Source organism: Chelonia mydas, chromosome 2, assembly GCF_015237465.2.
Source record: "Chelonia mydas isolate rCheMyd1 chromosome 2, rCheMyd1.pri.v2, whole genome shotgun sequence".
Taxonomy (NCBI): domain Eukaryota; kingdom Metazoa; phylum Chordata; order Testudines; family Cheloniidae; genus Chelonia; species Chelonia mydas.
Genome location: NC_057850.1, coordinates 57,536,834 through 57,563,630, shown reverse-complemented (window position 1 = coordinate 57,563,630; position 26,797 = coordinate 57,536,834). Strand labels below are relative to the sequence as shown.

Here is a 26,797-nt window from a genome sequence, read left to right as displayed (position 1 = left end):
GTTGTGAGGCGTGACCAGAAGGGCTGATGAGGTGTAACTTAGTACTTATTGAATTGAAAGTAATAGAGCAATACCTTCACAAGAATCAAGTGTGCAAGTGACATAACGTAGGTAAACAGAAAATGGACATGGTAACAAAATATACTGGCAGAGGGGAAATGAATTTATGTTGAATAGGAAAGCAGTTATGTTAGTAAATGATTCCTTTTTTCTACTCTTAACCTTTTCCTCAGCCAGAACAATACCTATTTTAGTAGCATTCACTATTGTGTTTTGAGAGATAGCTAAACATTTGTGTAATGATGGAACTCTGTTGAATATAAAGTACAGCATTAAAGGTCTACTGTTCTTGATCCCACTGAAGCCTATAGCAAAATCTTCATTTACTTAAATAGGGACAGGATCAGGCCTTTAGGTTGTTTTTATTCTGAGCTCCTACTACTATCAAATGCTGAAAATTTCCAAGTGTTGTATAAACACTTACCTTAGGCCCACAGTTATGTTGAAATAATACTCAGCATTTGGTCTAAAATAAAATAAAAACAGGAAATTCAGAGCTAAATCCAGATCCCATTGAAGTCAATGGGAGTTTACCTGTGATTTCCATGAGTTCAAGATTTGATCCTCAACCCTTAAAATACACATGTGCATGAAAAACAAGAGTAATATCTTAATTTTTGAATTTCCTAGCTCTTATTGATATAAACCAAATCATGAAAAATTTGTTGTATTTTAATACTTTAAATTGTACACATACTGACCCATGTATTTCACTGAATAAATAATGCAGCATATTTTGTAACCTTCCTCTAAGATATTTCTTTCAATCAATAAACTAACAATTTTTTTGCCAAATTCAGTTGTCATTTGAGTAGAACAAACATGCATCTTAAGCAGTAAACTTTTATAGATTTTCTCAGTTCAAGTTTCTTTTTTAATTTGCTTTTTCATATAAAATATTCTTAAATTTAGCTACATGGCTCTGTCAGGTTAAAATTAATCAGAACTCTGTACTTGGTAGATAAGGGGTTGGGAAGGTTTTCTATGCATTATGTGTTCAAGTGCATTTGGACTTTTTAAAATTTACACATACATTGTTACCAATTCTGGAATGTTTACAGAAACAAGACCCTACAGAATGTTTATAAAATTGTCTGAGTGAGAGCAAGGAGCAGCTGGAAAATAACAGCATTGCATTTGGCACTTTAAACATTAAATAAAGTAAGTTTCAAAGTTCATTACAAACTAGTATGTACAGATGAGAAGAGGAAAAAAGTATTTCTGAAAAAATTAAACTACAGACTTTTCAAAGAGTGATTTAAGGTCTTTAAAGGAGAACTCTGAAGGGAGAGGACAAGGGAAGGAAGGACGGGGTTACAGCAGGACGGGGATATGCAGCACAGTCTTCTACACAGCATGCTGGAGCAAAAATGCATGTGTGTGTGTGGGAGGATGGGTGTTAAGTAAAAGGAAATACATAAATGAGTCAACAATGATATTTATTACTTAAAAAAATACCCACCAATTTTTGCTCCATCAAGTTGTGCACAAGCTCTTGCTGAGTATCCACATAATCTTACTACTTCATCTCCTGGTTTTCCTGCCAACCATTTTGTTACACATACGTACATACCCTTACCTCCATCACTGAGTCGTAACTATAATGAGATGGTAAACTTGTCAGGGCAGAGATCATGGCTCCCAGTTCCCCTGTTCCTGTTTAGCCACTGAAATGGAGCGGTGAAAGGGGGAGGCAAAGCTGACTTTAAGGCACCTTTGCAGCTCCTGATATGCCCACTACACCAAAGGGGGGAGCTGAGCTGGTATAGAACTGTTTCAGCAGCACTATGCCAGCTAAAGAGAACCCCATTCTGCTTGGGTTTTCCCTGGGGGTTGGTTTCACATGCTTTAGGCCACCAGAACGACAAAAGGTCTGAGGCAGAAGAGTGAATCAGGGTTCATATCTTTTTTTGTTTGCACTGTCAGACGCGTAGCATATTTCTTCTACTACCTTGCTACAAAATAAAATAAAAAAAATCATTCCAGAATCACTAAAAGACTACAAAGTTTAAAGTGACAAATACATTTTAACAGAAAATACATGTTTCCCTTATCTGCAAAGTACAAAGTTCACAATTCTATTTGCTCCTTAGTGAGGCATTATATGGAGAAGCAGCTGAGGACCCATAATAGGGCTAAATGACAGCCTTGCCCTTCGGCATGAAGGAAAATAAGCTGTTTGTGTGCTCAAAATGCCCCTTTATCCTCACTACTGGGTACATTCAACACTTCTCAAGTGCATGGGATTTTACTGAACTCCCTTGCAGTCACCTTTTAGGCAAGATTTTAGTTTCTGCCTAGTAATTTAAATTCCAAGTGAATTTTGTGGGTTAGCTTTTATCTACTAAATATAGCAGGGTATAAAGAAAAGTGGACAGGCCTTTACTTCCAGTAACATGAAAGATGTCAATATAATGCACATGTTTATGGAAAAAAGTTAAGCTTATCAAAGCATATAATAATTAAAGGTGTCTGGCCCAGATGTCAGTCTTTGCATGTTTGCTTTGTCAGCTATCAAACCATGTTAGTATGTGATGGCAATGGGCATGTTGACAGCAACAGCTCTAGCATTTTAAAAGAAATCTCAAACTGCATCCAGTTATCAGGAAAAAATGTGCATTGTTCCTAAACTAGTAAAGTTGGTGATTTGTGTAAAAAAATAATGCCCAACACCAAGACCCCAGCCCTGCAAGCAAATCTATGCAGGGGGACTTCTGCACCCAATTGTAGAGCTCTTTGCAGAATCAAGTTCCACATTATTATTTCTGTACATAAACCTTTCAAAACAAGTTAGTTGGCGTTCTGAACAACCGTGATATGATAGGTCTTCATATGTTTTTCTTTATATTTAGAAGTGCATCTCCCAATAAACAATACAGCTAAGGTTAAGAAGTGCCTTCCATTCTATTCCTGTCTTTAGGAGGAATTTTCCAGGTGGGGAAAAAATTCTCCTAAAAAATTCCATGCTTAATCTCAGCCCAAAGATGAATTATTTTGGGGCATTTGACTAAAATCAATTATGCCAATTTTAAGTTATGAAAATGTGAAATTATTTTTTTCCTACTGTAAAACATGTATCCCAACCGGAATTTGTACCTGTGTATCTTGCGGCAAAAGCTAGAAAGTTTAAAAACCTCAGATTTGGCATTCTAGAGACAAAGAACCAGGGAAGTTTGAAGAAAAAATGCAAGTATATGTGAAGTTATAAAAGTTTTAACTTTACATTAATGTAAGCTTTTGCATTTAATGAATTTCAACTCAATAATTACTGAGCATTGAGCACCAAATCAACAAAAAAGAAAACAGAGTGAGATCTGCTACATACGCCAAGATTTTACACAACATTATAGTAATGAACTCCTGGAAACTAAAGGAGCAGTAGTAATAAGCGTTAGTCATAAAGACTGCAACCTGGTTTCCTGTTAAATATATAATCATACTGCAACAAAAACTCATTACTTTAAAATATGTGTTCCTTAAAAAATACAACTATATTTTCCTTTGCTGTAGTCAGGAAGCTAATTTGTGCTTGGGTTCATTCATGTAGCAGGAACACTTTACTGTTTTATTTTTAATGTTGAAGAGAGTGAAAGAAGAGTGTTTGGTACAGGATAAGTTGATTTCTGTCCGTTTTTGTTTCTTTACAAAACAACCCTCCGATCTCAGCTCTGGGGAGTCAAAACAGCAAAATTATTGTGATTCCGGGCCTAATTCACGCTGATTATGTGGTAGTGGAGGGAGCAGAAGAACCAAGGAAAGAAGGGTGCTAGCAGAGATCTGAAGGATATGGAGGACTTTTGATTATTTCATACCAGATTTGATAGCTTTATTGTGAGTTCCCTCAGGAAGTCTTATTAAAAAAAAAAGTTTTACACCAGCACAGTGGGTTTATTAGAAGAAAAACTAGTTATTAAAAAAAATAATAATAAAAATTAAGCTATAAGTTTCATTTTCCAAAATACATTGAAGCAAAGTCTTCGACCATCTGAATCCTGGATTTTTTTCGGAATTAAAAAACAAAACTAGGTTAAACTTGACTTCTAAATGTGATGGACAGTCCCAGGCTAAGAGGGCATTCAGCACTGAAAACAATGAAGCATTTCATTTTTAGGTTTTCCTGAAGCAATGCTGGCCAGCCCCTCTTTGCACTGCTGTGAAGCCCAGAGTACATCAGTCTGCAGTATCACAGCTACCAAGAAATCCCTTTTGGAGTATAAAACGGGCCAATAAGGGCTCAAGTAAAATGGTACTGGTCTATCATACCATATTTAGTGTTCACAGGGCTTTTTTATTTGATATCATGTAAATATAAAGTAACTTTTTTAAATGAGAGGCTTGATACACCTCTGTTTTCACTCATCTGAATTGAAGTTAAACTATTATCTGATCATCTTCTGATGGGCTTATGTCTACAATAACTCCCAATGAAGGGTATATATCCATCCCATTCCTTTCAGTGAGCTTTTTTTTTTTAAATCAGAAAAATTATAAGAATGAAGCTTCCCACATGACCAGTAGCTCAGTGAAATATCTCCCCCATCTCAAATGTTTTCTCCATAATACCAAATACCGACAAGTTGCTTGGTCATATCAATTATTTGAGGCTGAAACAGATCAAACGCAGCATCGCATAATCTTTGTGATAAAAATGGGGGAGAGGCATAGGCCTCAGACCGAAACCCTTGGATGTACCCACACGTTTATTTCCCTACTGCCTTAGCCTTGAAAGTCAAAGAGCATTGCCAAGAAATAATGAATATGACATATACTAACAAACAAAAATACAACCTGACAAAGTGATTACTTCGCTTAAGTAGAATTTTAGTTCCCTTTATTATCTGAATGTTCAGACTATCTCGATGCTCATCTGTGCAATATACAAAACACAGGGACATAAAATACTAAGGCGCCAATGGTAAATTATTCCTGACTAGGGACCCTCTGAATGAAAATTTAAAATATGTAATGTTGTATTAATGCTGTGCAGTTATACAGCACCCATCAACAGATCGAAAAGCACAGCACAAATATTAATTCCTTAAACTTCACAATGCTCCTGCAAGCATTATCATCCCCACTTCACTGGAAAAGTGACACAAAGAGACTTAACCACCCCTATGCTCCATCACCTCTGCCTTCTTGATTAACAACTTTGTTCCCTCAAACTAGAACTATATTAACATATTAAGATAAACAAAAACCATGAATAACTAAACAGGATGCATATAAAAACATCTCACTCACTCTTGCAACCTCTTCTTTTCCCTATTCACCTCCTGAACAATCTTTGTTTGTCATCCTTTGTACCACTATATTTAACTTGGGCCCTGATTCTGCAAGGAGAAATTTGAGGGCAAATTTCTGCACCTACGCAGTTCTTGCAGGACTGCAACCTTAAAATGTAAGCTCCTTGAAGCAGGGATCTGGTATTTTTGCTTTTTAATTATCTGTAAAGTTCATTATACCACCTACAGCACTACAGAAGAATTAGTATTGCCCAACAGAAAATTTTAGGCAGAACTGGGAATAGAACTCAGCTGTCCAGACCCACAACTCTCCAGTGGTTCTCAACCTTTTTGGGCTCATGATCCATTTGTAAATGTTTATGGCTTGTCACAACCTAATAATAGTCTGGGGGTGGAGACCCTGGGGCAGAACGGTAACTAGACATTTTAGCACCTAGGGCAAGCAAGCATATTTGCACCCCCTATTGGAGGCGATGGGGAGGTGGGGCATGCACTGTCACACTCCCCCCCCCCGATTTTTTGGTTGTGCCCCTCCAACCCAGACACCTGGGTGGCCAGCTGAGGTAAGTCAGGGGGTAGAGGTGGCGCTCCCTCCCCAAGCCCTGCCACGCATCACCAACCCCAACGAGTTGCCCCAGTGGCTTTGCGCCCTGGGTGGCTGCCCTGCTCACCCTGCCCTGGTTACAGCCCTGCCCTGTGGTGGTTTTGGTTGGATCCTACTCTCCGAGGGAGCTGGGACATGCCCAGCAGTCACCCCACAGTGGCAGCTCCTGTAGCTCCTGTACTGTAGGGCTGGCTGGGCTTGGCTCTCTGCTTTGGACCAAACGTGTGCAAGTGGAGTTGTAACCTGGCTCATGGCGTTGCAGTGCCACTCACTCAAATTTAGCTTACCCGGACTCCCGTCATCATGACAACTGGGCCAAACCTGCATGGTGCTGGGACCTCAGCGGTTGCAGTGCCTGGAGCAGGGAGGAGAGCCCAGCCAGCCCCAGGGGACAGGAGCCAGAGGAGCTGCCATGCGACCCTCTGAAACATTCTGGCGACCCAATTTTGGATCCCAACCCACAGGTTGAGAGACCCTGTATTAGACAATGCTTGTACTGTGACTGGAGCTAATTTGGCATGACCTTTGTCTCTAATCTTACCCCATTATACTTTGCCAAGTTTCAGTCCCAGATATGTCTGAAAAAATACATCAGTGCTGGTACTCGGACGAACACTGCTGAAGTGGCAGAGATATTTCAGCAAGCTACCACTCGTGTTGAAAGGCTACATTTTTATAATGGTTCTGTGATAAATGCCCATTAAAATTAATTAGACAGAATACAATATACGTCAGCATGAGTTATTATCCACAGGTTGGCCAGTCTTTTTACATCAAGGTAGAGAACTGCATATTGGGTACAGAAGTCTTTGTCTGATAGTCACAATAAAGATGAGGGTGGTTGCCTAATGCATGTTAGGCTTAGTCCTCCATCTCCTGGCAGGTTGGCAATGTTGACCTCCAGCCCCACGCTGTAGCTTGAAAGGTATTAGCTAAATACACGTGTAGTTAATAGAAAAAAAAAATACACTTCCAAGATTTCCATAGAGCCCAAAAGAGCAGAAGATTGGATCAGAGATCAGAAACTGAATACTGCTTTGAAAAAAAACAGAAAATTATGATTTTGGAAAGTTCCAAATATTAATACAGGAAAATATTTCCAGTTTGACAACCAATGTAGTCATGGAATAAAACACTTCCATCTTCAGTAGCTGCTAAAATAAGCACTCTTTTACGGGCTTTGACAGAGAACAGAATTCATTTCCCCTTTACAGCTGCACTGTTTCAAAGTCAGTTAAACATCAATGTGACAGCCTTACTTTCTAGAGCTTAGGCATTTACTAGATTATTTTAGCAGGACCTGACCAGAAAGCAAAGATCATGGAAGCAGGCTGGGCAGAGGAAGAAAATCCAAGTGTATTTTTCTTGAATACATTATGAAGCATTTATTTTAGCTGTTGCCACAGAGTAATTTGTCCTGTTCATTTGTAATGTTTCTAAATACCTGCCTGGCACAAACACAACTGCACTGAAAGTAGTAAGTTCAATGGATTTGAGCCCACTTACAGAAGCAATTAATTGACAACCAGATTCTACCCTTGAATTACAATATGTCTCTAGAAATGAAGCTCAACTAATTCAAACTAAATAAAATAAACTGTATATATGGGGAAGTTACTCACCTTGCAGTAACTAAAGTTCTTCGAGATGTGTATCCCTGTGGGTGCTCCACTCTAGGTGACGGTGCGTCCCGGCGCCATTGATCGGAGATCTTCGGTAGCAGTGCCTGATTGGGACGCACGCACTCAGTTGGTATCTCCCGTCTCGTTGGAATCTTCCTGAGTGCGTGCGTCCCGCACCCTCCTCAAATCCTTCTCTACCGTGGAGCGATTATACTAGTACTCCAAAGTAGAGGGGAGGACGGCGGGGAGTGGAGCACCCACAGGGACACACATCTCAAAGAACTTCCCCTTCTTCTTCGAGTGCTGTCCCTGTGGGTGCTCCACTCTAGGTGAATGTGTAGCAGTTCCCACGATGGTCGGTGGGACTTTGGAGATGCGGCAGTGAGTACTGTAGAGAGTACCGTATGGCCTACTGTGGTGTCCGCCGCGGTATCTTGCGTGATAGCATAGTGCTTGGCAAACGTCTTCAGATGACCACGCAGCCGCTTTACAGATGTTAGAAATGGGTACATTATGTAGGAAGGCAACGGATGTCGACACAGCTCGAGTGGAATGAGTTCTAATGCCTTCGGGCGGTTGATGTCTTGACTGAGTGCCATCCTCTTGAAAAGTTCTTGAAATTGTTTAGTCATCCACGTTGTATGGAGATGGAGGGAAGAGAACTCCATCTGGAGCTGATGGAGAGTCAGGGGTCGGTGAGTCAGGATATGGTCTGTAGCTCATGTTCTCAGGAGGGGGTTCAGGCACCCTTGAAGTGGACGGAGCTGGAGATCGAGGCACAGAAGGAGGTAATGGTTTGGTAGAAGAGGTCTGAGGGTGAGTGGTAGGAGGATGTGGCCAAGGGTACCACTGAGGCCAAGGTATAAGGTAGGAGAACCCAGGTGTCATCCACGGAGGGGTGAAGTAGGGAAACTGAGACTGGTGGTTGTGAGCCATGACCTGAGGCAGAAAAGGTTCCAGTGGAGGAGGAGAGGCAGGTGGGGAGAACTTCGCCTGCTGCTGTACATCAGGTTCGCTATCAGTAAAAGGTAGCCAGTTCAGGTGGGGAGAGCAGCTGTTCAAAAAATGAGCCCTGTGTGTCCAGGAGCAAGGAGTTAGGCTCAGGTGGCACTGAGAGGTCACCTTGAGTGAGAACCTGTTGCTCCTGCTCCCTGGGCTGCCCTGAGCCTGGACTGTGCTCTAGCGCATTGTCAACTGAAAGCCTCACTGGTGCCCTGGGGCATGTGGAGGAGCCCTGCAGGGGATCTGCTGCTGGTGCCGGGGCAGGCTCGGTGCCAACGTTCTTCCTAGCACAGGAGCAGAGCGTGCAGTCCGCTCCGTGACTATTTTTAGCCCGGAGGGGGTCGGTGCCGACATTCTTGTCGGCACTGGAGCAGAGCGCGCAGTCGGTACCGCGGCTATTTTTAGCACTGAAGCACTTGGTGCCGCAGAAGCCTTCCCAGTACAGGAGGTTGGTTTCCTGCCTCTGCGGGAGCCACGGTGAGGCGCTGTGTCAGTCTGAGGCGCCTGCCTTCTGCGCTGTCAATACAGAGGGTGAGGATCTCTTTACTCTTGTTAAAGTCTCTCCTCGGAGATTGTTGGGCTTCTTGCCTCTGCTACAGAGAGGGTGAAGCCATGCTCCCAATTGGCTCTGATCTGGCCGGGGAGCATGAGGGAGAGGGTTTAAACTTTCCCCGTCTTCGAAGGCAGCTGCAGAGATTTTTCCATTAGTAACATTTTAAGCCACAGGTCCCTGTCGTGACGAGCCCTGGTCTTGAGTCTTGCACAGTGAAGACATTTTGCAGGGACGTATGTTTCGCCAAGGCACTTCACACATCGTGAGTGCCCATCAGTCCTGGCATGGAGTCCTGACAGGAAGCACACTTGAATCCTGAAGCCCCTGGCATATTGAACTAGAAATGGCAGGGGAAAGTGTCTCAGCTGGAGACAAGCCTGAGGCGAAAAGTTTTTTTTGTTTGTTTCTGGTTTTATTTTTAAAACTAAGTAACCAAACTATGTAACTATTCTAAAGGAAGGGAAACAACTGGGATGTAACTAATAACTATTTCTATGTTCTTTGTTACTGTTTTCTACAGAAACCAGGGAAGAGAAGCAGCACTGCCCCGAGTCCTGTCTTCAGCGGAGGATGGTTGAGAAGGAACTGAGGAGAGTGTGGGACGCACGCACTCAGGAAGATTCCAATGAGATGGGAGATACCAACTGAGTGTGTGTGTCCCGACCAGGCACTGCTACCGAAGATCTCCAATCAACAGTGCCAGGACGCACCGTCACCTAGATTAGAGCACCCACAGGGACAGCACTCGAAGAAGTATTACATATTAGATATTTATCTCTACTCCATTTGCTATTAGCCATTGCCTTCTGGTTAAAGGACAGGTCTAGGAGTCAGACAATCTGGGTTCTGGTCCCATCTCTGCAACAGACTTTCCTATGTAACCTTGTGCAAGTCGTTTAAAAGCAAGGATATTTCCCTACCTCATAGGGTTGTAGTGAGGTTAATTAATATTTGTCAGACATTCATGTACTTCAGAGATAAGCACCACAAGAAATGCCACCAAATAAAAATATATATAAATATTTTGGAGGAATCATAGGCCAAACTAATGATGACGGTTTCTACAAGCTACTAACAACTATAAGATCCTGGAAAAAAGACACTGAAAATGACTGTAACTAAGGGTTCCCAAACTGTGATCCATGGATCATCTGCTGGTGTTCTGGGGAAAGCTATTGGTCATATGATGCTGACTCTCCTTATTTGCAAAATTGCATTAAAAAGAAAATTAAAAATATATCAAACACTTTCCTATTACTATTTCCCCATGTAAGCAGTTGCTGTAGTTGTCACAGGGACATTATGAGAGCATGAAGAGGAGGAGGTAGCTCCTATAAGACAACTTCTATTAAAATATGTCCACACTACTATCCAATCAGTATTAGACTGAGCCATTCCTCTTGTTATGTCTAACCACTGCCTATAAAAACCATACTGAACTGTATTGTAGAACTTTCCATTTGTACTTCAGTATATACCTTATTGTTCCTCTGCACACTATATCAGAGCTTGCAATTGCTAAATTGTTTCTGAAGAGGAAACTTGATATTCTATAAGTTAGCTATTTGTCTACTCATTCATTTAAATGTGTCTGTATAAATAAAAGCCAAGAAACTATAGCTATAGTACTGACTAAGTTACTAAACTACATCTACGGCTTTAGAAATAGCAGCTAGCAAAACCAAAGTGTGTGTGTATGTGAACAGCCTGGGTAGATTAGAGTATTTAAGTGCTCATTTTTTCTGACCTGAAACCTCACATTGAGCCAAGAGAAAGAAAGTCTGGTGGTTTTATAGTCACATAATTTGGCACAACTATCAAGTCTTTATTCAGAACAACTCCAGGTCTCGGCCAACACTGAGAATGACCCACCTCTCACCTAAAAGGGACACATCAGGGATAAGGATACGTTGGCATGAAGGACAGATCAATTATCAAGACAAAATTCATCTACCAAGAATAATGAAATCATTCTTCTTCACACTCCTGGAGTAGCTTTGATCCGAGGATTTCCAAGGTGTTTTATAATTGTAATGAAGTAAGCCTCATAACACCCCTGTATAGTAGGTACTTATACAGTGAGCCCTACCAAATTCATGTCTGTGGAAAAAAAAACATTACAGATGCTAATATCTGGTCTCCCCTGTGAAATCTGGCTATTGTAGATGGGGGGGGGGGGTGTCATAGGATTGCCACACTTGCTTCTGAGCAGCGTGCGGCTGCTGGCCGGGAGCTCAGCCCTGAAGGCACCGCCTTCAGCCTGCAGTGGTGCAGAAGTGAGGGTGGCATGGTATCGCATTGCCACCCTTACTTCTGCGCCATCACCAGCAGCAGCTTGCTGCATCCAGGGGAGGTTCCTGAAGGTGGGAGCATAGAGCCCAGTGCATGGTAGAGGCCCTTTGGTGGGGTGCCCTCAGCCCTGCCCCTTCCCAGCTCCAGGCTCAGCACCCACAGGTTAAAGGGCTGGCTGGAGGGGGATGACTACAGAGCCCTGGGCAGTCACCCATCATAAGGCCAGCCCTCCCTCCCGCCAAAAGTGACAACCCCCACAGACCATGCCACCCCTCACTTCTGTGCTGCTGGTGGTGCCTTCAGAGCTGGGTTCCCAGCCAGCAGCTCCCGCTGTCCAGTTCTGAAGGCAGCACCACTGCCAACAGCAGCGCAGAAGTAAGGATGGCAATACTGTAACCTCCCTACACTAGCCTTGCAATTCCTGACAATCCCCTTTAGGGCGGGTACCCCCACGGTTTCAACACTGTGAAATTTTCAGATTTAAATATCTGAAACGGTGAACTTTACTATTTTAAAAATCCTACAACCATGCAATTGACCAAAATGGACCGTGAATTTGGTAGGGCCCTACTTATATAGTTAGGGTTTAGGTGGCATTCAGGGTTTTGGCTTGGATCTAAAAATCCCGGAACCTGACGACCTGAGAGATCACCGCTCTCCCCAGGCCACCCTACCGGAATTGAGGGCAGCACCTGAGCTTTACTTTCCAAGAGGGGAAATAAGGTGGCGGCAGGTTAGGCATTCTGCACAAAGGCCTTTCATCTCTGGAACTCATTTCTACCCTTGATCCAAAATAGCCTTAATCGCTGCACTTTCAGGGCATATATTTGGCAGGGCTCCTGCAGAGAGGTGAAGGCATGTAGAGTGGGATGGGGTACACCCTGCTGTGGTATTTACTGGCCAGAATGTTAAATTTTTTTTAAAAAAAAATCTGCTACACTATTCCTACTCTGGCACCATTATTTTCGGTAAATAATGGTAGCCCCAGCAACTGCAAGATATCTAGTTTGATGTTAAAAGCAGCCCAATTGTTCAGCCCCAGAAATACTTCAAATACAAGCTCATGAGCCTGCTTACTTCTGCTACAACTGACTAACCTTACTACAGCATCTACATTTCCCCAAAGCAGACAGAGGATTTCTTGTGAATGAATTGAAATAAATTTTAAAATTAGCATTTGATGAGAATATTGTAAAGAATGCTGAACATTTTGTTTTAAAAATCTTTGTTCAATAATGTTATTAAAATGCTTTCCCCCTCTCTTAGAAAGCATGGAAAAGTAAAAGTAAGATTTTTAAACTCTCCAAGAAATTGGTGATTGTACTCTATTTCACCTACTTTCCCCTCACAAAAAAACAAAACAGAACAAAAAAAACCTCTGAGGTCAGGCCTCTAACTTTGACAGCTGTCACCAGTTACAAAAAACAAACCAAGCCCAACCCATCAAATATATATTTAATTAAAAAACTGAAGTATTTGGGCCTTATTTTTGTGTAGTAGTCTATACTTTTACATTTTTGTAAATTATTTTTGAAACAGCAGTAAGTTACAATAATTATATGGTAAATTAAAAACATTAACCAAAGTTATTAAAAACTGAAATAAATGCATCTGATATGTGATAAAATGATAATGGAACTACTGCAGAATGAGCTATGCTCCTAGCAGCACTGGAGCTCAGCCCACAACTCATTTCAAAACTTATGTTAAAAAAAACTTCTGATGTTTCTTAATATCTGCAATGCACAGCACACAGCTTGTCTCCTAATCCTAAAGAGATGCTAAGAGCAGTTAAAATGATTTATTCCATAAGATTTTCATTGTATTAATTTATACTTTATGACATCAGAAACCATAGATGTTCAAAAATGCAATTTAATTTGTAACAAAGATATATGTAGCCTGCTAAAACATGGACTAAGTATGTTATGTATCTTTTAAAGGTGATCTACAATGGAACCGTCTCTCCCACCAAAAAAACTCCCCACTGAGTATTATGCACTGAATGTCCAACATAAACAGAATAAAAGGTAGAGCGAGTTCGTTAGGGGGGAAAAGTTAGATTTAAAGTTGCAAGCTCAAGATAATAATGGCTGAATGCTCCTCTTACTTTGTTCATGTGGGATACTGAGCATTTTCAGCATTTTACCTTTTCAGATTAACTTTAAAATGTTTATACAGGTTAAACACTACGTATATAAATATGCAGAATGCTTGGGGTTTCCTTCTTTAGTCAAAATGCAGAACTTATGTGTGTTCCATAATCTTCATATCATACAATAATTTAGGAGTTTGAGGTATACCTTTAACTTAAAATCTATTTTTCTAAAAAATGAGTTAAAATTAATTGCAAGTACACCACCACCTGTCTGATCCTCCAGTCAATTTATGTGGTTTAATAATCATTTTCTTTTAAACAAAAAAGTTTCCTTTGTTGAAGCCTGCAGGATACACACGAACAAGAGTAAGCTAAGGGCATGTCTACACTTATGTCCGAAGCGATCGATTCTGGGCGCGTTGGAGGGGGGTGGTCGATTTATCACATCTAGTGAAGACGCAATAAATCGACCGCTGAGCGCTCTCCTGTCGGCTCCAGTACTCCACCGGAGCGAGAACCATAGGCGGAGTCAATGGGGGAGCATCAGCAGTCGACCTACCGCAGTGACGACACCGCAGTAGATAGATCTAAGTATGTTGACTTCAGCTACGTTATTCACGTATTGCGTAACTTAGATCAATTGTCTCCCCCAGTGTAGACCAGGCCTCGCTTACTATACATGTACAAAGGAAGTAGTGAAACTGACCATACACAAAGTGAAAGCTAATACACAAAGTAAACAAAAACAACAACAAAATTAGTAGAATTTAGAAATTAAGGTGTTACTTGTAACAAATAGTAAAATTAAAAATAAAAACCCTTGGTGTGTTTTTTTTTAAGCTGAAAGTATCTCTTCAAAAACAAGCCCTGTTTATGAAAATCCTTACTCACTAATCAAGTAACAGTCTCATTTTAAAATAACATTTCCTACATGGGACTTTACTAAGAGACTATATATGCAGGCTGGGAAGGATTAGATTTTTATTGGTAAATATCAATAAACATCAATTTCAGCATACACACAGCAACCAATGAAAAAATATTTCCATTGATGATAACTGATATTTACATACAGGCAAATGCTACTTGAGAAAAATGTGACTTGAGAAATTTTTAGAGTTTGATTTAAAGATATTTACTTGGTATATTGTAACATGTGACATTGACCATTTGTGTTAACAGCTATAAAGGATTAACTTTTTGAATCTCAACATCTACTGTCATTAAATAATTGTCTGACCTCTTCCCCTCCTGCACAAGTTCCCACAACTGTGGGTATTTATGTCAACAAAAACTGAAAAACAATTCACCCATGATTTTGCACAACTGAAAATTTAAATTGATAAATATTGAAAAAAGCTTAAAAACCAATCACTATCCATCCTTTATTTAAAAAAAAAAAAAATCCAATTCTGCCAAGCCCGTACCTATATAGTACCTATAGTAACTTACAGATATCCCATTTTTCTTGAGCTGAGCAAGACTGCATTGTATTTTTCCCCCCACTCCAGAACTTCCAAGTGGATTTTGTTTCCTGACCTACAGGGCCCTAAAACAAATAAAATAATTCTACAGAGGATTCAGAGAGTTTAACCCAATACTGAAGTGCTAAAGTAGAATTTCAGAGAGTACTTCCACAAAGATAATTTCACATTTAACAGGAGATGGAATTAAAAGTCTAAATCTACCTACTTGATGTTTTATCTAACAGTGTAAGCAAGCAAAATTACAGTTGACTCAAAACAATTTAGACTGATTCTCATTTAATAATTTGGCAGGAGCCCATTGATCACAGGCTTAGCTGGTAAACTCCCTCTAAGACTTTTGAAAATTCCACTACTTCATGTCCTGCACACCTAATTGAAAATATGGCCTCTTATTTGACTAGTGTTTTCTGAACTGGAAAGTAAAAATGAGCAATTGTTCTGTGCACCTATATAAACCCAAACACCATAAAATCTGAGCAGTCCACAAACAGTAATGAATGTATCCTTACACCCAGCCATGTGAAAAATATAAGCCTCACTTTATAGATGGACAACTGAGGCATAGATGGTTGAAATGACTTGCCCAAGGTCACACAGGGAGTCTACGGCAAAACTGGGAGCTGATAATTGATCTCCTGACTTCCTAGCCAGTGCCTAAAGCACAAGGCGATCCTTTCTCCCTAGGGCTACATCCCTTCCCTAACTCCTTTGGATGTAATTATACATATAGGACAATTTTATGGGATTAAATGTGATTTCTACCACAAATTCAAATGTCATTTTAGAGTTAAACTCTCAAATTCTTAACTATTTCTCTATATGGTTGGCTGCCACCTTACTGGAGTTGTTTGTTGATGATGGTGCACTCCTAGACACTAAAAAGGCCAACAGAACAAATTTTCGTAGTTGGCTACCAACAAGTTTGTAAAAAGGTACTCAACTGGTCGTTGAGTATTCAGCACAGGAGTAGCTTGACCTTATGGCAACAGTAAAGAGCTGCTGGAGCCCATCACTAGGTGTTATATATAAGATACAAAATTAGCAGATACTATGAATGAAGCAACATGAAAAAATAGTCAGTTGCTTATGTATGTCACCTCATCTCAGATGAACAAAACTTAGTTTTGTGGAAAAATTATACGTTGTTTTATTTTGTTTGTTTGGGGTTTGTTTTTTTGAAAAAAAAAAAAAAAAAAAAAACAGAAATTTTCAATTATAAAAATTCAAAAAAGATTCTTAACTGACCCAATGTATATTATATGCTCACACAAAACCCTAGGCTGTGCTATTTCACTCAACTTCTACTTCCCCGCAAGATATTGTCACTATTACAAAACAACTAGGGCTATCGATTAAATCACAGTTAACTCACACAATTAACTCAAAAAAATTATCACAATTCATCACAGTTTTAATCGCACTGTTCAGCAGTAGAATACCAAGTGAAATTTATAAAATGTTTTTGGATGTTTTTCTACATTTTCAAATATATTGATTTCAATTACAACACAGAATACAAAGTATATAGTGCTCACTTTATATTATTATTTTTGATTACTAATATTTGACCTCTAAAAAGGATAAACAAAAGAAATAGTATTTTTCAATTCACCTCTTACAAATACTGTAGTGCAATCTCTGTCATGAAAGTGCAACTTACGAATGTAGATTATTTTGCTTTTGAGGGCATTTATGTAACAAAAAAAATGTAAAACTTTAGAGCCTAAAAGTCCACTCAGTCCTACTTTTTTATTCAGCCAATCACTAAGAGAAACAAGTTTGTTTACATTTATGGGACATAATGCTGCCTGCTTATTATTTACAATATCACCTGAAAGCGAGAACAGACGTTCACGCTTTTGTAGCCGGCACTGCAAGATATTTAGGTGCTAGATATGCTAAACATTTGTATGCCCCTTCATGCTTCGGCCACCATTCCAGGGGACATGCTTCCATGCAAGCAGTGGCGGATGATGACCCAGCATGTGTTGTTTGTTTTAAGAACACTTTCACTGCAGATTTGACAAAACACAAAGAAGGTACCAGTGTGAGATTTCTAAAGATAGCTACGGCACTTGACCCAAGATTTAAGAATCTGAAGTGCCTTCCAAAATCTGAGAGAGACAAGGTGTCCACAGAAGTCTTAAAAGAGCAACACTCTGATGCGGAAACTACAGAAGCCGAACTACCAAAGACGAAAAAAATCAACCTTCAGCTGGTGTCATCTGACTCAGATGATGAAAATGAACATGTGGCAGTCCTCACTGCTTTGGACTGTTATCAAGCAGAACCCGTCATCAGCATGAACACCTGTCCTCTGGAATGATGGTTGAAGCGTGAAGGGATATATGAATTTTTAGCGCATCTGGTATATACAAGGCTGGCTACAACAGTGCCAAGCAAACACCTGTTCTCACTTTCAGGTGACATTATAGACAAGAAGCAGGCAACATTATCTCCTGCATATGTAAACAAACTCGATTGGCTGAACAAGAAGTAGGACTGAGTGGACTTGTAGGCTCTAAAGTTTTACATTGTTTTGTTTTTGAGTGCAGGGGTTTTTTCCCCCATATAATTCTGCACTTATAAATTCAACTTTCATGATAAACAGATTGTATGACAGTACTTGCAATGGGGAATTGAAAAATACTATTTCTTTTGTTTTTTTACAGTGCAAATATTTGTAATAAAAATGAATATAAACTGAGCACTGTACACTTTGTATTCTGTGTTGCAATTGAAATCAATATATTTGAAAATGTAGAAAACATCCAAAAATATGGATATAAATGGTATTCTATTATTGTTTAGCAACGTGATTAATCACCATTAATTTTTTTAATTGCTTGACAGCCCTAAAAACGACAATTTTCCTTATTAACTGCTTCCGTGTCAGCAACAAGCAAAATCAATAAAAATACAGCAGAAATCTCTTCTGTAAATTCAACTAATGCAAATCAGAGAGTATTTTCAATTAGGAGTGCTACAGAACATCTCTTCTACACTGCTGATAGCAAGTTTACACTTTTTGGGGGGCGGTGGGGGGTGGAAGGGTCCTTTATTCCCCTTTTGAAATCCAATCCTGGTAAAAAGGTGGGGTTTTTTTCCTTTTCCTAAGAAAACTCTAAAAGAGTAGGTGATGTTCCTCTTTCAATTACAGCAGCATAACTTCAGTGGAATTATTCTGTGTTTGCACAAGCGTAACAGAACATAATATGGTTCATATGTCCAAATTATCACTCCATTTATAAACCTATTTTTTCACAAAATTAAAATAGTAAAAGTAGTATAAAGGTCATGTCAACATCAGTAGAAGTGTATTAATTTTTCATTACATTTTAAAAGAACTTTTCAGCTTTTTTTTTTAAAAAAAAGCATAACTGTGTATTGCTCACTTTGCTATGCACATAGTCGAAAGCTCACATTTTTGCTTTTCCCCAGGTTTTCTGTGCTAGTGACACTTCTAACTACATGTTACTCTGATCTTACTTACACAATTCTTTTAGGTCTTCGAGATGTTTGAATCAATCACTGTTTACACTGACTTGATCAAAGAGTGTCAAATGGAGAAGCCACTAGGTAAAAACATCCACAATACATTAATAACAATGGGAAATTCTTTTATATTAAAACACTTGTAGTCAAATGTATTCAATTTCTATTACCAGTTATGGACAATTTAAGTGGCTGATATGAAGAGTTCACAGCCATGGAGCAATCTGCTCAGACCCACCCAGCACCTCTCTACTAATTTTTGTGTAGATACATATTTTGTCACAGAAACTTCGTGGAACGATGATAATCAATGGGACATGGTAATACCAGAGTACACAATATACAGGACTGAAAGAATAGGTTATGCTGTGGGGGAGTGGCATTATATGTGAAAGAAAGCACAGAGTAAAATATAGTAAAAATCTTTGATTACTCAAACTGCCACTGATATGGATACGAATTCCATGCTTGAACAGTTAAGAGTACAGCTACAGGAATATACTACTGACCACCTGACCAGGATGGTGACAGAGACTGTGAAATGCTCAGGTAGATTAGAAAGGCTACAATAGAAAACCCAATAATAATGGGGGATTTTAACTATCTCCAGATTGACTGAGAACATGTCACCTCAGGATGGGATGCAGAGATAAAATTTCTAGGTAACCATTAATGACTGCTTCTTGGAGCAGCTCCTGGAACCTATAAGGGGAGAAGAAATTCTTGCTTTAGGCCTAAGTAGTGCACAGGATCTGGTCCAAGAGGTGAATATAGCCGAACCGCTCAGTAATGACAATCATAACGTAATTAAATGTAACATCATTGTAGGAGGGGAAATACCAAAGAAACCCACTACAGTAATATTTAACTTAAAAAAATGGAACTACAAAAAAAATGAGGAAGCTAGTTAAATAGAAACTAAAAGGAATAGGAACAAGTGAAATGCCTGCAAGCTGCATGGAAACTATTTTAAAACACCATAATATGCGCGCAAACTAAATGTATACCCCAAATAAAAAACAAACAAAAAAAAAAAAACAGTAAGAGGGCCAAAAAATTCCACCATAGCTAAACAACAAGAATAAAAGAGGCTGTTAGAGGAAAAAAGGCATAGTTTAAAAACCAGAAGTCAGATCCTACTAAGGAAAATAGAAAGCATAAATTCTGGCAAGCGGAATGTAAAAGTGTAATTAGGCAGGCCAAAAGAGAATTTGAAGAGCAACTAGCAAAAGACAAAAACCAAAAACAACAAAATTTGTTTTTAGTATCTCAAAAGCAGGAAACCTGCCAAACAATCAGTGTGGCTATCGGATGGTCAAGATGCTAAAGGAGCACTTAAGGAAAACAATGTTGCTGTGGAGAGGCTAAATGAATTCTCTGCATCAATCTTCACTGCAGAGGATGTGAGGGAGATTCCCAAACCTAAAGCATTCTTTTAAGGTGACAAATCTGATGAACTGTTGCTGATGGAAATGTCAGAGGAGGTTTGGGAACACACTGATGAATAAGAGTAATAAAATCACCAGGACCAGACGGTATTCACCCAAGAATTCTGAAAGAACTCAAATATGAAATTGCAGAACTACTAATTGTGGTACATGATCTATCGCTTAAATCAGCCTCTGTACCAGATGACTGGAGAATAGGTAATGTAACACCAATTTTTTTTATAATGGCTCCAGAGGCAATCCTGGGGATTACAGGCCAGTAAACCTATTTTCAGTATCAGGCAAATTGGTTGAAACAATAGTAAAGAACAAAATTATCAGACATGTAGATGAACCCAATTTTCTGGGAAGCAGCAACACTGCTTTTACAAAGGGAAATCATGTCTGACCAATCTATTAGAATTCTTGGAAGGGGTCAATAAACATGTGGACAAGGGTTATCCAGTGGCAAGGTCCTGCAATAAAGGCTCTTAAGCAAAGTAAGCAGTCATGGGATAAGAGGGAAGGTCCTCTCATAGATCAGTAACTAGTTAAAAAGACAGGAAACAAAGGGTGGGAATAAATGGTCAATTTTCACAGTGGAGAGAGGTAAATAGAATGATCCCTCTAGGATCTGTACTGGGACTGTTCAACATATTCATAAATGATCTGGGTAGAGATGTAAACAATGAGGTAGCAAAGTTTGCAGATGATACTAAATTACTCCAGATCATTAAGTCCAAAGTTGACTGCGAAGAGTAGCACAGGGATCTCACAAAACTGGGTGATGGAGCAACAAAATGACAGAGGAAAACTGTTGTTGATAAATGCAAAATGATGCACATCAAAAAACATAGTCTCAACTATACGTACAAAATGATGGGGTCTAAATTAGCTGTTACCACTCAAAAAAGATCTTGGAATCATTGTGACTAGTTCTCTGAAAACATCTGCTCAATGTGCAGGAGCAGTCAGGAAAGCTAACAGAATGACAGAATGTTAGAACCATTAGGAAGAAGATAGAGGTGACAGTAAATATCATAATGCCACTATAAATCCATGGTACCCCCACATCTTGAATACCGAACGTAGTTCTAGTTGACCCGTCTCAAAAAAGATATATTAGAATTGGGAAAAGTTCAGAGAAGGGCAACAAACATGACTGGGGGTATGGAACAGCTTCCATACGAGAAGAAATTAAAAAGACTGAGACTGTTTATCTTAGAAAATAGACAACCGGGAGGTGGGGCAGGAGAGAATATGATGGAAGTCAATAAAATCATGAATGGTGTGAAGAAAGTGAATTGGTAATTGTTACTCCTTCACATAACAGAAGAACCAGGGGTCCTCCAATGAAATTAAACACACAGGAGGTTTTAAACAAAACATAAGGAAGTACTTCTTCACACAACGCACATTCAACTTGTGGAACTTGTTTTCAAGCATTGTTGTGAAGGCCAAAAGCGAAACTGGGTTCAAAAAAGAATTAGATAAGTTCATGGAGAATAGGTCCATCAATGGCCATTAACCAAAATAGTCAAGGGCACAACCCCATGCTCTGGGTGTCCCTAAATCTCTGACTGCCATATGCTGGGATTGAACAACAAGGGATGGATCAATCAATAATTGCCCTATTCTGTTCATTCCATTTGAAACATGTTACCAACCACTGTCAGACACAGGATACTGGGCTAGATGGACCATTGGTCTGATGGACTATTGGCTAGTCTTATGTTTTGAATGAAACTAGTCAACAATGAAAAATAAAACTGAAAACATTCAGCTAGAACCTAAATTCAAAGACTTCCCATTAAAAATATTTATGAAGAGTAACCAAACAAAAAGATAAACAGAAAATTTATTAACACTGTGTGAAATTTCACACCCATTGGTCACTTTCTTCTAGAGAAAAACAGTATTTATGCATTTCAAGCCCACTCAGAATTCAACCCTAACTACAGAGTTGTTACCAGGCACTTCCCTAACACGGTCCCTGCCCCACAGCACTTACCATTTCAATAAAGAAAGATGGGAGAAAGGGAGTCATCCCCCTTTTACACGTGAGAAAACCTGTGGCAGATCAAGTAACTGAACTCAGATCTCATAAATCCAAGCCCAATGCTTTAGCCATTGGATCATCACTCCTCTCCTGGTTCAAAGTTAAGGTGTGTCTACTGGAGCACTAAAATACCATTAAGAAGAGAACCACATTTTAGACTGTTCTTGTTGGCAAGGTGCTCGTATGGTTATCCTCACCATTGGTGGTCAAGGATGAACTGAACTGATTTGCTGGCTAATGACCCTCCAAAACTATTTTACATACTTCTAGACTGGTCATCACTGTAGTTTCTAAGCACAAAATAAAAGGCCAGATGTAGTACCTTACTGCAATAAAAGTACCAAACAATGGCAGAGGGGCAGAATACGGCTCATAGTAATAAAACTAGTATAGTGCTGTCCAGAAAGTGACTTCAGAATGAATGCTTCTCCCCCCACTCAGGATACTGCAGGCTTTTTAATGCAGATTTATAATATACATGTACTATCTATACTTCGTGTGTATGAATATCAGTATTTCTCACCTTTGTTTATGGTGGGAAGGCAACGGCATGATTTTGTAAAACAGTTTTAACACAGTTTGTCCAGTCCACAACAGCAGAGAAAGTTACTTCATATTATCTACTAGCCAGAACCATATTTAAGACAAATTTCAACACAGCTGTAGACAGAAAGGGAAGCTACCACTCAATCACCTCTTGTACAATTGTGTAACACTGCTTTAGCCAATCATTTGAATTATTTGAAAGGAGAGAAATAACTCAGGAATTTTACAAAAAAGTCAGAGCCAGTTTGCAGGTTTTCAATGGAACCATTATATTTTTAAAGTCCTCTTAGAGCTAAGTATCTTTATTTTTTTAAATGAAAGATTAAAAAGGAATTTAATTTACATAGTAGAAGTATTTCCCTCCCTTCCTGCAGATATGATTCGTCTATGCTATTTTGATAAAGAGTTTCAGGAGAGGGGAAGGATGGGAAGAAGATGAGCTAAACATTTGAAAAGGGGAACTTCTAAAAGTGTAAACTAAAATCTGGTATTTGAGCAACATGCCAGTCATAAATGGCTACAGACATACTACTCAAACTCTAGAAAATACACTCGTATGATCAGCTTCCTTAAAATCTCAGAGGAATTATTTTGGTCAAGTACATGGATCCTAGAAAAATGTTTAAATGATTAAGGTATAATTAACTTCTTTTTAAAGCCCTGGTCTACACTATGAATTTATATTAGTCTAACTACATCACTCAGGGATATAGAAAATCCACACCGCTGAGTGATGCAGTTATACCAACTGAACTCCTGGTGTAGACAGCGCTATGTTGACACAAGGAGCTTCTCCTGTCGATGTAGCTACTGCCTCTCAGGGAGGTACAGTACCTACAATGATGCAAGAAGCTCTACCGTCGGCACAGGTAGCATCTTCACTAACCACTGCAGCTCTGCAAGTGTGGACAAGCCCAAAGCGGATAAGACTTTAGTGATGGTAGTTCATTTTGAAACTGGATACAGAAATAAACGTTGGCTTTATTAAAAAGAAGTTGTATAACTTTTCACAATAAATCTTTTCATATAAAAAATAATGAGGTTGCAATGGCACTTTGCCAGACATTAGCTTAATAAACTTGACATTCGCTTGGTACTTTAGCCAGTAAAGTTAGTTTTCTGTTTGAGTATCAGCTACTTTAATGCTCGGGCATTGTGGCATCGTTACAAAAATAGAAATTCAACCACATTAACATACAGACATGTGTCTGTGGATCTTTAATTTACTGTACTGTAAAGCTGCCAGATAAACAGATCAGTGGAATTCAATTTTCAGAAAACCAAGGCAAAATCTACTGGCCTTGATCCAAGTTATCAGTGTCATTGTCAAGCCCTATATTTAATTAATACTATTTACTGTCAAGATCTGAGTTGGGTAGATCTTTCACCAGCCGCAATTTGGAGGCTAAGGGCAGGCAGTGAGGAATATTTGCCTGAGTAAATGCATGTCATCTTCCTTGATGATACAAGTGCTCAGTTGTCCTGTTCTTGACCCCTGTAGCATTCCCAGGCTCTAACACTGATGACACAGTGCAATCAATCTACATTTATTATATATATATAGTGACAGGGTCGGGCCAGATGGCTGTAGGAGAGTAACAGAAGGCAGATATATTAGCCCCAGGCTAAGTAGGTCCCTTTTCCCTGGGTAAGGTAACAGGGAAGGTTCCAGAACAATCAGGAACCTTCTGGAGACAATTAAGACAGGCTGATTAGAACACCTGCAGCCAATTAAGAAGCTGCTAGAATCATTTAAGGCAGGCTAATCAGGGCACCTGGGTTTTAAAAAAGAGCTCACTTCAGTTTGTGGTGTGCGTGTGAGGAGCTGGGAGCAAGAGGCACTAGGAGCTGAGAGTGAGAACACGGACTGTTGGAGGACTGAGGTGTACCAGCATTATCAGACTCCAGAAGGAAGGTCCTATGGTGAGGATAAAGAAGGTGTTGGGAGGAGGCCATGGGGAAGTAGCCCAGGGAGTTGTAGCTGTCGCACAGATGTTCCAGGAGGCACTCTAGACAGCTGCATTCCACAGGGCCGTGGGCTGGAACCCGGAGTAGAGGGCAGGCCCAGGTTCCCCACAAATCCTCCCGGTCAGACACAGGAGTCGTCGACCTGGACTGTGGGTTCAGAAAAACGGCCAAGCTGAGGGCTGCCGTGAAGCTCCAAGGCGAGCAAATCCTCCAATAAGCTCAAGACCCACCAAGGTAGAGCAGGAACGTGTGTGTGTGTGTGTGTGTGTGTGTGTGATATATACACACACACTTTCCTCTGATGATGGCTCTTTCTTCTGCAAATGTGTATATACTGCGCTTTTGTCAATATTAAAAGGTTGTGAGCAAAATAAGCAATATAATAAAAAAAACTTTATTCAAGGTCCATTATTCAGTCATAATTTTATTCACTTATTAAATATTGGTTAAGTTAGTTTCCAGTTATCCCCTTATTTCCAAAATATTTTTCATTTAATTCATTTTAAAGTTAAAAGTAACTAACTATCTTAATGTAGTTACTTAAGAAAAGAGGTTCTCAAACACAGGTGTTTATCTTTTAAACAGTCCTATCACATATAATATTTCATATTCCTCCAACACAATAAGCAGCTCAGTTGCACAGCATCTGCTCCCATGCAACACATCCACTGAATTTAAAGTGAGTTTTACATGTGTGAAGACTGTATACTCAGAACCAGAGACAGACTTGTATATTATTTAAACCTATAATTTATTTTTAAACAACCCTAACCCATTAACTTAATTTATATTTTTGCTATTCACAGTTTTTTAAAAAATAACTTTAATGCTTCAATAATCAATCTTCTTTGATTTTACAAGGATGTCAAAGTGTTAAACTTATGGTATCACAATCATTTCCACATCACAAAAAAACAGAAAGGTCAATGCCCACTCCCAATGGCTGGAAATTGATCTATGGGATGCACCGTCTAATCTTAACAGAAGATCACTGCTCAGAGTTTCAAATAAAGGTGAAAGACCCCGTGGTCACTGACAATATGCCCTGCAGAAAATTTCTTTCCTGACCCCAGATTAGGCAATCATATTAACCCTGTTTGCGTGAAAATCACTATAGCTAAACATCTAATTCAACCTTGATATACCACTGGTGTACAAGTAATTGTTTATTTTTCCTTGAATACTAGTAAACCAGATTTTTCTACTACCAAAAACAGAATTCTGATCATATTTGGAGAAAAACAAAACTTCTCACCTATTTTTAAAGTCAAAGAATGGTCATGTGTTCTTCTACTGCCTAGTTTGAAATATTTTTTTTTACCCAAATCTCTGTACATATGTGCAGATCCTCATATACGCCTCTTCAAACTTCTAAAGCACATCAAACTTCTTTGATCAATTAGTAGACTTTATTTTATTCCAATTTATTATACATCTTCTCCAGAATTTGTATATCCCTCTAGAAGTAAGGTGCTCATAAATGGTTGCAATACCAGGTATATAAATTATGCTACCATAAAGCTTTTTATTAACTGCAAAATACCACACATACTTTAAGGTTTTCACTTACTAATTGTTTTGATTTTTGAAATGAGGGAAAGCACTACTCAAAATGTTTAGGAAAATAGATGTATTACAGAATCTTCTCTTTCCTGTCTATAGCGAGACTGTGATCTGCATATTATAATTATGCACATCAAATTAATAATGAGCCTCCTAGAATATCACAGTTTAAGTTCTGCATTTTGTGTGCAATTTGTGATACAATAGTTTAAATTAAGAAAGACAGGTTCATGTATGTTTATACAATTAAATTGAATATCAGATTATTTCATTGAATGAGTCTGAATTAAGAATGATTTTTGATAAGACACAATAAACAGTAAAAAAAAAAAAAAAAGCAAAAAAGAGGTAGCAGACAATGCCATTTAGTCTTTGTATATTTTAGTCTTTTCATTTATTGACAATAAAGAAAAAGTGGGGTTTTTTGTTTTTATTTTTTTTAAGGAAAATTCTTTTTGCTCTCCAAAATTTGCTTAATATAACTGTAAAAGATGAAAAGATACCCGACACAGATATACATATTTTAGCCCGTAATTTTTCAACGTTTTGCAAACTGCTAAACACATTAAGAACCCTGTTACTTAGCATAACTACCTACCTGCATACTTAATATGTGCAAGTCTCAAAAATGCACATTTATAATTAGTCTTTAGTAAGTCATTCTACAACACATTAAAGGGAACATATTTTCTTGAGAACCCTGAAAGGGGTCTCACACAAAAAGAAAAAATCTCTAGATTTTATACAGAACCTTCGAAATTATTATGGAGTGCCA

At 39.1% G+C, this 26,797-nt stretch overlaps 1 protein-coding gene across 8 annotated transcripts in view; it reads right to left on the bottom strand.

The window, feature by feature from the left end:
• NCOA2 (nuclear receptor coactivator 2) overlaps window positions 1-26,797 on the bottom strand; it is a 249,769-nt gene that overhangs the window by 205,846 nt on the left and 17,126 nt on the right. For 3 of the 8 annotated variants that reach the window (XM_043539506.1, XM_037892454.2, XM_037892457.2), the window contains exon 3: window positions 485-526. The exons of the other annotated variants lie outside the window; for them this stretch is intronic. The gene's annotated coding sequence lies outside the window, so the exon portion shown is untranslated. The remainder of the gene's footprint in view (window positions 1-484; window positions 527-26,797) is intronic. 8 annotated transcript variants of the gene reach the window in all.